Here is a 14,037-nt window from a genome sequence, read left to right on the forward strand (position 1 = left end):
GAATACTGAAGAGACAGTGGATTCTGCTTGTGTGAGTTGGCTTGCTAACTATGAGACAATTCCAGTCCTCACATCATGAGGACACTCACACAGACTATTGAGGTTGAGGCCAATAGAAAGGAAGGTTGACCACAGGATCCAAGACCCATTTGCCAACCACATGAATAAACTTCTGTAGGGAGAAATCCTCTATCCACTTCAAGCAGTCTAATGACTAGCGCCAGCTTACATTTTAATCAGTCCCCCCTGTGACACCCAAGGCAGAATCAGGTAAACTGCTTCTGAAATTGCAGCTTCCAGAAACTGGAATAAATGACCGATGTTAAAGTGGCAACATTTTCCATGTTGCACAGCAACAGCTGGCTAACATACTTGTCTCTCTGACCTGATAAATAACTATTTAAACATGAAGCATCGATAGCCTGGCCTGACTGGGAGAAATCAAGCCTTACCTTGATAAGCTCAATTTTATCCTATCACCCAAAGTAACAAGTCTCAAGGAGATCAACTAGCCATTTCCACTAGATCATCAAAGCAATTTGAAACAGCAATTTATTAATTTGCTCTGTATGCTAAATGCATTCCAGGAATCAAGCTAAAATTGAATGATTGGTTCTGGAAGAGAAAATTAAAAGAAGGGTCTTTAGACTAGGCCTGGTGCCATAAGCCAGTATTCATAGATACCTGGGAAGCTGAGGCAAGACGATTTCAAGTTCAAGATCTCCCTTAGGCTACAGTGTGAGTTCAAAGCCAGCTTGAGCAAGTTAGTTAGGCCCTGCCTCAAAAACAGATAGAGAAGATAGGTACATAACTCAGGGCAGAACCTAACATGCATGAGGCCTTACGGTCAATCCTTGTCACTGAAAAATATAGACAGAACCCAAGTGTATGAATCACCCAAAGTTAATAGTTAGTGATACATATTCACTCTTCATGATACATTTTCAACATTCACTGTAAACCATCAAAACTAATTTGAAAAGTGGTTGATCATAGATCCACGTATTGAGCAAATAATATTAGATACCTATGCCTGTAAAAGAAAGCTGCCTTCCGGGGTTGGGGATTTAGCTCAGTGGTAGAGCACTTGCCTAGGAAGTGTAAGGCCCTGGGTTCAGTCCCCAGCTCTGGAAAAAAAAAGAACCAAAAAAAAAAAAAAAAAAAAAAAAAAAAGAAAGCTGCCTTCCACTACCGTATACAGTTCTATTTGCTTTATATACAATAGGAAACGTGCATCATTAGCAACATGTGCAATTTAATAAATGTCCGAGAGTAGGAAATAATGACATATCACATAATGAAAGTCTATGAAGTTTATGAAAGTGATAGCATATATGTGTCTATTGGCAAGTTCTAAGCGTGTGCCTTTTAAAATGCTACATTTTGTGATTGCATTTCCTAAAATGTTGTGTTTAATGAACAATAGTGTGTGTATATGAAAACCTTAGGAATAACAATTAAAAAAGATAGGTCATTAGGTAGATTTATAGTCACTAAATTATGGAATCAAAACTTACAACAGTATTTCTACACAAAACCAAGGCAGCAATACGAAGTTTTTCTCTTATCTCTAGGAATATTTTTGTCAGAAAATATGATCAATCTATGATCTTCATAGGATGTTCCATAGGCTGGCAGGTATTTTACCATCCAGCTTTCCAGTGCCAAATAACCATTATGTCAGATGTTTGCAGTTAGACAGTTTTCAGATTATTTCATAATTTCTTCCTCATAAAATTTTTAGGTCAAATTCTTACTCCACTTATGAGTCACACCTTATGGTCAGTATCACAAAAAATCAATACCGTATGTGTATACTGATTTCTTTAACTGGAGAGAGGTACATTTCCTGATAACACAAAATTCTGAAAATACAATCTCTCAGAAAATTTCAAAACCCTCCTTTCTACAAATTCCCTGGAGACTGCTGACATTTTCATCAGATCCAGAATCCCATCTAGAGATGATCATTTAAGGGAGAGTTAAGGAAGTCATGCATTCTGTAACTAACGACAATATTGAAGTCTCAAATTAGTAAAGCCTGTTTTGATAGTAGGTCTAGGATGTCCTTAACAAAGAATGGAACTACAGCAGTTATTAAGAGACTCTAGGTCTGAGGATGTAGTCAGCATTGTAGAATATTTGCCTAATATATGTGAAGACCTAAGTTTGCTTCCCTAACTTTGCATCAAGGCTCACCTCTGTAATCCCAGCACTCAGAGAGGGCAGAGGATCAAAAGTTCAAGGTCAAGTTCAAGACCAGACCAGGATACATAAAACTAAGAAAGAGAGACAGAGACAGAGAGATAGAAACACAGAGAGACAGAGATGCAGTGAGAAACAGATACAGATATAGATATAGATATAGATATAGATATAGATATAGATATAGATACAGATACAGATACAGATACAGATACAGATATAGATATAGATATAGATATAGATATAGATATGCAGAGAGAGAGAGGAGAGATCACCTAAGTTCCCAAAAAAGAACTAATAGACACTACTTTACCCAACTCATCTCTTCATTCCACAATCAAAAACCAACTGTTGATCTACCCAGATGTACCAGCATGGTTCTTGTCAAAGATGCTGCTGGGACCAACTTACAAAGTTTCCAGTATTCCTATTCCCGAAATGAATCTCCCTCTTATAATTATAGAAAGCACACCCAGGAGACCCACCCAGCAAATCTATGCTTTTACTTTTCAATTGCTTCCCGCCCAGATCCTCCACTACCTTTTAGCTGCTATTTTTTTTTCTCCTCAAAAGTGTGAATTCATTTTAATGTCTGGTAATCTGTTTGCTGCATAATCTTTCCCAGAGGGTTTGCATTTTTGCAGGTAAAATGCCTGTCTAGACATATTTCAGGCTTCAGAGGTTTCAGATAAGGTCATGATTTTTAAACTTCAGTATGTGTAAGAATCGTTATGAGCTTATTTAAAGTGCTATTCCCTGCTCTCACTCTGGCAGATTTTTAAGTCATAAATCTAAGGTGGGATCCATAAACTTGCCTTTATAACAAACAGTGTCTGGTCCTCTATGCTATTTATGGGAGCAGACACATAATCACTCTGAAGAGGTGCTAAAAGGAAGATAACTCAGAAGTCTACACTATCAGAAGCTCCTGGCAATTGCAATTCCTTCCTTCTGTCTTCCACCCTTTCACCATTATCTTTGCAAATATAGTTATTTAATTTCTGAAACATTCACAAAATCCCTACTGATCATCCTGTAGATCCTACCTACACTTGCCGAGTTATTAATAGATTGCCTGGACAGTGAGCTCCCAGCATCTGCCTATCTTTGTGCCTACAGTGTTTGAGCTACAGGCCCACCACACACAATCATGGTCAGGTTTACATATCTCCCAAAACCACCCTACCTCCCACCCCAGCCAACTTTGTTTCCTCCTTCTCTTCCTCCTCATCCTCCTCCTCCTCCTCTTCCTTCTCTCCCTCTCTCTTTCTCTTTCCCTCTCGCAAACACACACACACACACACACACACACACACACACACACACACACACACACACACAAACACACAAAGACCTGAACAAACTAACAAAAGAACAGGACAGAATAAGACAAAATAGAAAAACAGGTTTTATTAAAAGCATACAGTGGGTTTTGTAGTGAACAATTCCTAAGCATGGGGCCTGTCTGGAGTGTAGCTGATGTATACACTGACACTCCATTGGAGAAAACTGATTTTCAATTCCAAATACCCTCTTATGGATAGTATCTTGTCTTGGTCACTGTTCTACTGTTTGAAAGGGACACTACAATCAAGGCAACTCTTATAAAAGAAAACATTTTATTGGAGCTTTGATTAGAGTTTCAAAGATTAGTCCATTATCATCATGGCAGGACCCATGGTGGTACCTGGTGCTGAAGGTATTGAAGACAAGCTATTGAAGAAGTAGATGAGAATTCTATATCCTGATCCATAGCTAAGAGGGGAGGTGGCTGGGCCTAGTGTGGGATTTTGAAATCTCAAAACCTACCCAAGTGACATACTTCTGCCAACAAGATCAGATCTATCTCAACAAGGTCACACTTCTTTCTCCCTGATGACTAAGCATTCAAATATATAAGCATAAGGGGCCATGTTTATTAAAACTATAAAAGCCGTGTCCACTTCCTCCTCTCAATGTTGTGAAGCTGTCTGGCTTGAATCTGTGCAAGTCTTGCATATGATATCACAATCTGTATGAGCTCATAAGTGCATCAGTTCTGTTGTGTCTGAAAGACACTATTTCCCTGGTGTTATCCATCACCTCTGGCTGCAATCTTTCCAAAGCCCCATCTGCATAGATCCCCAAGCCTTGGGTTTGATCAAGATATCTTATTTAGGGCTAGGTGCTCCAAAGTCTCTTACTATCTGTACATTCTTCAGTTGTGTGTCTCTGTGTTGATTCCCATTGGCTGGTAGAAGGGGCTTCCCATTTGCCAGTGGAAAGAGACAACCTCACTCAATGTAAAGAAACATTTTATTGCGATGTTCCTTTCGAACATGTCATGTACTCTAGTGCCATGTCTAAGTTACAGTTTCTATTGTGTAAGAGACGCCATGACAAAGGCAAATCCTATAAAGGAAAACATTTTTTTCTTTTTCTTTCCATTTTTATTAAATTGGGTATTTCTTATTTACATTTCAAATGTTATTTCCTTTCCAGGCCAACATCCCCCTAACCCTTCACCCTCCTCTTTTATATGGGTGTTCCCCTACACATCCTCCCCACACTACCGCTCTCCCCACAAGACTCCTGTTCACTGGGAGTCCAGCCTTGGCAGGACCAAGGGCTTCCCCTTCCACTGGTGGCCCTACTAGGCTATTCATTGCTATCTATGCAGTATAGTCTTTGGGTAGTGGCTTAGTCCCTGGAAGCTCTGGTTGCTTGGCATTGTTGTTCATATTTTTGTCTCAAGCCCCTTCAGCTCTTTCAGTCCTTTCTCTGATTCCTTCAACAGGGGTCCTGTTCTCAGTTCAGTGGTTTGTTGCTGGCATTCCCCTATGTATTTGACATATTCCGGATGTGTCTCTCAGGAGAGATATACATCTGGTTCCTGTCAGCCTGCACCTCTTTGCTTCATCCATCTTATCGAGTGGCTGTATATGTATGGGTCACATGTGGGGCATGCTCTGAATGGCCGTTCCTTCAACCTCTGTTCTAAACTTTGCCTCCCTATCCTGTCCTAAGGGTATTCTTGTTCCCCTTTTAAAGAAGGAGTGAAGCATCAGCATTTTGGCCATCCTTCTTGAGTTTCATGTGGTCTGTGCATCTTGGGTAATTTGAGCATTTGGGCTAATATCCACTTATCAATGAGTGCATACCATGTGTGTTTTTCTGTGATTGGGTTACCTCACTCAGGATGATATTTTCCAGTTTCATCCATTTGCCTATGAATTTCATGAAATCATTATTTTTGATAGCTGAGTAGTACTCCATTGTGTAGATGTACCACATTTTCTGTATCCATTCCTCTGTTGAAGGGCATCTGGGATCTTTCCAGTTTCTGGCTATTATAAATAAGGCTGCTATGAACATAGTGGAGCATGTGTCTTTGTTGTATGTTGGAGCATCTTTTGGGTATATGTTCAAGAGAGGTATAGCTGGGTCCACAGGTAGTTCAATATCCAATTTTCTGAGGAACCTCCAAACTGATTCCAGAATGGTTGTACCATTCTACAATCCCACCAACAATGGAGGAGTGTTCCTCTTTCTCCACATCCTCGCCAGCATCTGCTGTCACCAGAGTTTTTGATCTTAGCCATTCTCACTGGTGTGAGGTGGAATCTCAGAGTTGTTTTGATTTGCATTTCCCTTACGACTAAAGATGTTGAACATTTCTTTAGATGCTTCTCAGCCATTCAATATTCCTCAGCTGTGAATTCTTTGTTTAGCCCTGAACCCCATTTTTAATAGGGTTATTTGTCTCCCTACAGTCTAACTTCGTGAGTTCTTTGTATATTTTGGATATAAGCCCTCTATCAGTTGTGGGATTGGTAAAGATCTTTTCCCAATCTGTTGGTTGCCGTTTTGTCCTAACCACAGTGTCCTTTGCCTTACAGAAGCTTTGTAGCTTTATGAGATCCCATTTGTCGATTCTTAGAGCATAAGCCATTGGTGTTTTGTTCAGGACTCTAGAGAGTTAAATGTGTTTTCACATGAAGTTAGGCATCAATATGATGGCCTTCTAGAAGTGGGGGCATCACAAGTTCAGCTAAGGAAGGGTGAATTGGCCCTGGTCAGAGGTGAGGTTTTTTTTTGTTTGTTTGTTTTTGTTTTTTTTTTATGAATGTTTCAGGCAATTGCTATAATCTAGCAGTTTGGGAAACTCTAGCCCACAGTATCAGATTCAGTTTCATGTCAGGCTGACCATTGAAACCAAGGCTGAAGCCAGATGGTACCAAGGAAGTAGCCCTCAAAGAAGGAGCTTAACAAGGAAGTTTTGCCTTTTTTTATATTTTTCACATAAAAATATCTCAAGTAATGAGTGGGTTTAAACATACCTGAGTCCTCAAGTTCCATGCTGCAAGAGTGAGATTTCTCACTACTCTTTTAGGAGATAAATTATATCAGGTCTGGAAATTATGTTTCAGATTTAGCTTCCTAGTATTATTTAATAGGAAAATATCTGGCAAATTAGGGTAAGGTTTAGATGACCATAAGGTTACCTAAACCATCTTTGAAATGCTATTCTAGGTATAACATCCGCTGAAGCTTATTCTATGTATTCTATGTATTCTTCCTCATGCCTTAAGTGAGAAACTCCTTCTAAGCCTCAGAATACTTTAGAATTCATTCTTAGTATTAAAAATCACTGACCACCTTCCCCCAAAACAGACAATGAGAATGCACAGAGAGTCTCAAATGTGAGAAGAAGCAAACCAGCCACCTGGTATTCCTCCTCTTACAAGCTCTTCAGCAATAATAAAATCACAAAAAAGCTCTTAATTTCATGAATTTCAGTCACTGTTTATTAATTGTTTAACACTTTGAGGACTACAGCTAGGAGTTGGAGGTAGAAAATGCAGAATAATGTCTGGTTTGTGCAGATACTCGATAACTGTCTACAACTTGTCTGCTGGGGAGAGTCATCATTCCTGGGGATACAACTTAAAGTGCTAGTGATTTCTACAGTGTTCTCAAAGGACAGTGAGAAAACACTGGTATAGGAGACACAGACCCTGAGTTCAAACCTTGGCTGTCATTGATCAGCCATGTAAGTTTGTGCACTGACAAAGCATGTCTGTACCTCAGCTGCAAAGAACCACAGCCACACTCGCTTACTTCTAGAATGAAAAGTTGTTCTGAAATCATGTTCTGAAATAGAAAGATAAATTCCAGGTGGAAATGTTGCACAAACCACAAAATTGCTATATAATTTATGATTTTTTTAACCCTGCCTTATTAAATGGTATACATTTCATATCCCAGAAAACATTTTCATTAATTATTCTTGTTATGTCCCATTGAACCAGCCAAAGCTTTTTCATCAGTCCATCTGCTAAGTTTCTAGAGCATTCGGTTCACAAGGCCTTTGACCCTCTTTGATGCTAATGGAAACTACTACTGATGCAGGACTGGAGAGGATCGGATGGCCAGACTCTTGTGCTGACCCAGCTTATGAAACATTCTCCATCCAAAGCAGCTCTTGCCATGACTACTCTATCTTTTACTAAAGTTCTTAGACCCTAGGGGAAAAATCTATGACAATTATCCTGCTAAAGTAACATAGGAATAAAATCACTCCTGATGACATATTATTACACCCTTAAATCAATACATTGCTGAACCTCATCAAAGAAGCTTCTTTTTTTTGATATCAAATCTTTTTTTTATTAACTTGACTATTTCTTATTTACATTTCGAATGATATTCCCTTTCCCGGTTTCTGGGCAAACATCCCCCTAATCCTCCCCCTCCCCTTCTTTATGGGTGTTCCCTTCCCCACCCTCCCCCCACTGCCGCCCTCCCCCTAACAATCACGTTCACTGGGGGTTCAGTCTTAGCAGGACCCAGGGCTTCCCCTTCCACTGGTGCTCTTACTAGGATATTCATTGCTACCTATGAGGTCAGAGTCCAGGGTCAGTCCATGTATAGTCCTTAGGTAGTGGCTTAGTCCCTGGAAGCTCTGGTTGCTTGGCATTGTTGTACATATGGGGTCTCGAGCCCCTTCAAGCTCTTCCAGTTCTTTCTCTGATTCCTTCAACGGGGGTCCTGTTCTCAGTTCAGTGGTTTGCTGCTGGCATTCGCCTCTGTATTTGCTGTATTCTGGCTGTGTCTCTCAGGAGAGATCTACATCCGGCTCCTGTCGGTCTGCACTTCTTTGCTTCATCCATCTTGTCTAATTGGGTGGCTGTATATGTATGGGCCACATGTGGGGCAGGCTCTGAATGGGTGTTCCTTCTGTCTCTGTTTTAATCTTTGCCTATCAAAGAAGCTTCTTACTGCAGTAGATCAGAATCAACACTGAGATCCACAAGTGTATCATATCCTCCCCTTGAGGCCCAGAGACCTATACAAAAGAGACAACAAAAAGATCGTAAGAAACAGAGATGGTGGGTGACTCCAAGCAAACATCCATTTCCAGACACAACTGGGCTAATAAACATGTGAACGCAAAGTCTGTGACAGCATGCACAAGACTTGCAGACATTCAAATCAATCCCAGCAAGAAAAGAGACTGAAATGAGCATAAAGTTCCACCTATAAGCAAGAAAGGATTTTTTTCTATTCATGCCTGAAAAAGGGAAATTAGATAAATGGAGTGATACTGGGCATATCAACCACATTCCAGGACTAGCAGGCCCATGCCTAGGAGTAGCTGGCCAACAGGAAACACACTCCATGGGTTGTTTCGTTTGCATTTAGTTTGTTATGTATGGGCACACATATGTGCGTGGGGGTGTGCATGTGTGTGTTGTTTGAAATTGGTTGAACAGGAAGTTGGGACCTGAGAGGTGATGAGGGAGGAGAAAGAATATCACCAATGTACTGTATAAAAGTTTCTGAAGGGAATTGGATCTAATAATTGAGCCGTCAGGGGTCCATCGTGCTGCTCCTGCGCCTCCTTCCCACTTGCTACGCTCACTATCTGTTGAGGGTGTCAGCAAACCGCATAAACACATGCCTAAAACAAGGGTGTAATCAATAAATGTCAAACCTCCACTCGAAACTCTCCTTCAGTGAGTTCTCCTCTCCAATATGCCCAGCTTGATCTAAGTAGCCGGCTACAGGGAATGTAATCTGGACCTAGGCAGGGTGGTTATTTGGGGAGGGGATCAAGATCTCACACCAAGTGCCTAGCAATTCTTTAACAAGTGAGAAGATTTCGTATTCTTCATCATTAGCCTTGAAAATGTATCCAAAATTACATATCAGTAGAAAAACCTCATTTAACATAGGTTATATACATGTAATTTTATAAAACATATGTATGTTTATATGTTAATAAGCAGAATCTATTATGCTCGTCTGTTGGTCCTATGATACAAACAAACCCTGTCCGTTAAAGGGCTGCCATCCCACAAGGATGACAAGACAAGTGACAGAAGCAATGCATTGTTGGTGACAAGAGAAGGGGAAGTTCGCTTCAGACACTGAGAATAGCAGAACATTTATTAAGAGGTGCTACGTATCAGCCCAGTTCTGAAGAATTCATACAATTTCAATTGTCCTAAATGGAAGTGAAGGGGACACATATTCCAAAGACAGGAAACAGAAATGTTTAAGCAGACACTGAAAGCATTGACATTTCTCCCGGGAATACGGAAGGATCGGGCCTGTTACGTAGGGGATGCACTATTCCTCAAGAGAATTTGGCATTTTTATGACAAGAATAAAATCCTACAGCACTAAGGGTTTCAGCTCCTTCATTGTCATGTTATTAGGCCACTGTGAAAATGTCTTGGGAACACATCACAAAAGGTAGCTAGAGTATTTGAGGAGTTTATTTGGCAGTAAGGGTACAATGAAAAATTTATTAGGAAGAGATACCAAGCCCTGGAAGGGCTAGACGCAAGAAGGGAAGTAGCCAGAAAGTATGCGAGGGTATGCGAGTGATACACTGATCCAGGCCATAATCCATAACCCTTCGAGCCAGCCTTCAGTCCATCAATCACCCTGACCACACTGATCACAGTGGTTAAACTGTGCCGGTGAGGATTTGGGTTAACTGTGCACTAGTGATGAAGTATTCGCACTGAGAATACAATTTCCCACTTCTTACCCCCCCTCAAGGCCAGGATAATGGGCTTTCAAAGGGGCTGTCTAGAGTTCAGTGTTCAGGCTGAAGTCACAGAAAGAGCCGAAGTTCACTAGCTCACAAGGGATCCAACCCATCGACAGAGACAAAGGTGCCTGTCAGCATGCTTACTTGGCTTGACGAAGGAAATGAATGGAAAAATGACTCTCATCTCTTTTTATTCCGACTCCATAATAAACATTCCTGTCACAACAAAATGTCCAACTTCTTAGGGCACGCGATCATGTGTAATAATTAAAAAATAAGAAAAATGCTAACTACAGGTAGTAAATATTTAGACTTTACTAATATCAAATGCTATCCAGCACTCAGTTTCTGTGCTAGGTACATTAATAATGTATTAATCCATGATAAATAATTTTTAATATTCTGTTCAATATGTATTTTCATCATTAAAAAATACTAGGTTTAATGAATACATATGGAGGGTCCCATGTCTCCAGCCACATATGTAGCAGAGGATGGCATTGTCTGGCATCAATAGGAGGAGAAGCCCTTTCCTGGGAAGGCTCGTTTCCTCAATGTAGGGGAATGCCAGGGCATTGAGGTGGGAGTGGGAGCATCTTCATGGAAGCAGGGGGGAGGGGGAATGGTAGAGGGAGGGGAGGGGATAACATTTGAAATGTAAAAACATAAAATATCCAATAAAAATAAAATTAAATACAAAAAAATATACTAGATTTAATGGCCACCTTAGATCTGATCTAGCATCCTGTAGTTACGGTGATGTTTTACAAATTTCACTTTGATATCAGATATAACAAGTGATCAGATGTTTTAGTAGTGAACCAGAAGGGAAATATGGAAAACAAAAGACACCATCATTGGCAAATGAAGGTCATCTTTGTGGAAACAGAAAACACCTGCATCATAGCTCCGCCAGGACTGCTCGCAGGAAAGCATGCCCTCCTTTGGTGGTACTACACTGACACCTAGTGGCTTAGCTGCATGAGTGCATATTATAACAAAACAAGTGGAAAATTCTAAAATATATGCAAATACAATTCAAGTAGACCAGGATGTAAAATTCTAGAACATTTTCAAGTGTTTCCTACTGCAATCAGAAATGAAAATAATTTGTGTGTCAGAAAAAAATGAAAAGACTGTTTCAAAGGAGAGGATGTGTTTTCCTCATACACATGAGATCAATAAAACTTGTAGCAAACTAATAATCAAGGTGTGAACACAAGTGTCACAGGCTACCTAAGAAAACCCTAGTACTAGGCTTAAAAAAACTCCTTCTGTGCTCTTAGTATGCTCAGGTGCAGGTAAGGGCTTAATTCACACCTGACTTCCTGTGAATCTTAAACACTATTTAGGAAGGGGGAAAAAAAACCTGTAATAAGGAGACCTCTAATGCCAATGATACTGATCTTTTAGGTTCTCTGAAGAAATAAATGCATAAATGCAACTAGGTTAAAGGACGCAACCCAAAATCTTGAGACGTGGCTAGTAATTAAAGAACAAGGTGGTGGGAGGGGCCAAAGTATACCTGAACACAAGGAGAGAAAACATACAAAGAGTTTACAAAGTCAACAATCTAATCCTACTGAAAATCTAGTTGGTACCAGAGTATTTGCTAGTAGTAGCAGTAGCAGTAGCAGTAGCAGTAGCAGTAGCAGTAGTAGCAGCAGCAGCAGCAGCATTGAAGATGATAATGAAGTATACCACCTATTAGATAGGGCCAAGAATCAAAGAACTCCGCATAGTCTTTGGTTAATAGTCAGGCAGGAACTGAACCTGGTCAAGAACCATGTGAATGAACCTGGAAGGCCACCCTTTACACAGGTCTCGAGAGGGCTCACTGGCTGCTACAGCCATCTGGTGTTTGATGAAGAGGCCAAAAGCACACTAAAGGGGGAAAATTAAAAAAAAAAAAATGGCTGTGGGGAAATTGGATATCCACATGTAGACTGAACTTGGAGGTAAATGGATTTAACTGTAAAGATCACATTGAGTGAGGTAACCCAGGCCTAGGAAGACAAATGTCAAATGTTCTCTCTCATTTGTGGTTCCTAGCTCCAAATCTTCAGGTGTCGATATATAACCCAGGATGATGCAAAAACCATCGAGGTAAATGGAATGGCAGGGAGGGGCACTTGCATGGGGATGGCAGGGTAAAGGATGAAACAGGAAGGCAGGGAGGTGTCTTTGGTCGAGGAGAGGGGAGGAATGCCAATACAGGACGAGCAAGGACTATCACTTAATGATATCTGAAAAAGTCACAGGAAATCAAATTACTTTACATGTCCCTAAAGTTAGATGTTACACCTACAACCGTATGTCTAAACATATGTCCATAGCTTCAATGACATTATGATACTGGGTTGCTGATGCCCTTTACCCGCGCCCAGAACCACAGACTAACAAAAACCCCACTATGAGACATGAGAAACCTCTTTTCTCACTGTTGGTTAGGGAAGTCTAAGAGACTCTTGGAAAAACATAGGCAGTTGTTGCCCTTGGTTGCCTCCTAGAAGTTAAAGGTCAGTCCCTAATACAGACGCCATGCACTTCTGACTCAGGACTCAAGGTAGGATTGACCCAAAGGGCTCCTCCCTGAGGACTAGCTCTCATAACACCATAATTTGCTAAGCAAGCTACCAAGGTGGGTAAGAATCCACAGTCCTACCCAGCAAGGATACCTATGAACCACAGCAGTGACCAGCCCACAGCAAGATATTCCTAAAGGCTGTTAGTAACTAACAGCTGTCTAACCGGACTTAAGCCCTCTGGAGAGGAGGGATATTATGCATGCGGCTGTAAACTTAACTATCTGTGGCTGGTGAGGTTATGGATCTCAGTGGAGAGCCTTCCACTGCTACTTTACTAAGTCAAAATAATTCCTAACTACATTCTAAATACATATCCTTATACTCGCGGACAAGTGCAGCTTCTTCCCTCTTCAAAGAGCCTTCTATTTGTAGTAGAGCCCCTTTCAGCAGAGAACAGCAGGCCCGCAGAGCACCCAACTGTGGCTGAGACATCAACTACACAACTCTTCACCTAAGGTTCAGAGAGCATCACAGAAGAAGGGGCCGAAAGAATATAACAGCCAGGAAGCGCGCTGTAAGACGGTGTTTCCTAGAAATGACAAGGAAGCCATCTGAAGGAAATGTCAGCAATGCGGCTGCCTAAATACTATCTATAGATACGCTAATGTGGAAATCGGAAATCTCATGGGCCCCACCCCTATAGGCAAACAATGGCTGCTGAGAAAGAGAGAATTCGTCCTCCCCAGGGGCCAGCCTATTAATAGGTTATACAGTAGTAAATGGTCAGCCCTGAGAACAAATACACACAAGCAATACTAAGCAGATTCTTATATATTTATGCATTTATACATATATAAAGCAATAATAATTAAAGAAAAGGAGGCCATGATTTGAGTGAAGTGGGAAGAGAATATGAGAGGGGATAAGAGAAAGGACAGGGAGAGGGGAAATGATGTCATTATATTTTAATTTCTAAATGTTACAAAAAATAAGATCTTTTCAAAATAATTACAAAGAAATAATAATAATGATTTTTAAAATAAAATGTAAAGCACAGAAAGATGAAGGTATTAACACATAAAAAGATGTGCTATTAAACACTAGCTGAAAAATATTAATTGCAATATCAAAAAAACTTTAAAAGCAGAAATTAAAACCAAAAGATATGGTTCTCTTTATGACATCTTAAAAGGGTGAATTCACCATGATATTACACTAACTCTAAATTTGTATTTTCTTAACTATGCCAAGTTCATTGTT

At 40.4% G+C, this 14,037-nt stretch overlaps 1 long non-coding RNA gene across 1 annotated transcript in view; it reads right to left on the minus strand.

The window, feature by feature from the left end:
• Window positions 1-6,969: 6,969 nt before the first annotated feature.
• LOC148005273 (uncharacterized) overlaps window positions 6,970-14,037 on the minus strand; it is a 28,274-nt gene continuing 21,206 nt past the window's right edge. The window contains exon 3 of the long non-coding RNA XR_015622431.1: window positions 6,970-8,533. This is a non-coding gene — a long non-coding RNA (uncharacterized LOC148005273). The remainder of the gene's footprint in view (window positions 8,534-14,037) is intronic.

This window comes from Rattus norvegicus, chromosome 6 (genome assembly GCF_021556685.1).
Source record: "Rattus norvegicus strain SHRSP/BbbUtx chromosome 6, alternate assembly SHRSP_T2T, whole genome shotgun sequence".
Taxonomy (NCBI): domain Eukaryota; kingdom Metazoa; phylum Chordata; class Mammalia; order Rodentia; family Muridae; genus Rattus; species Rattus norvegicus.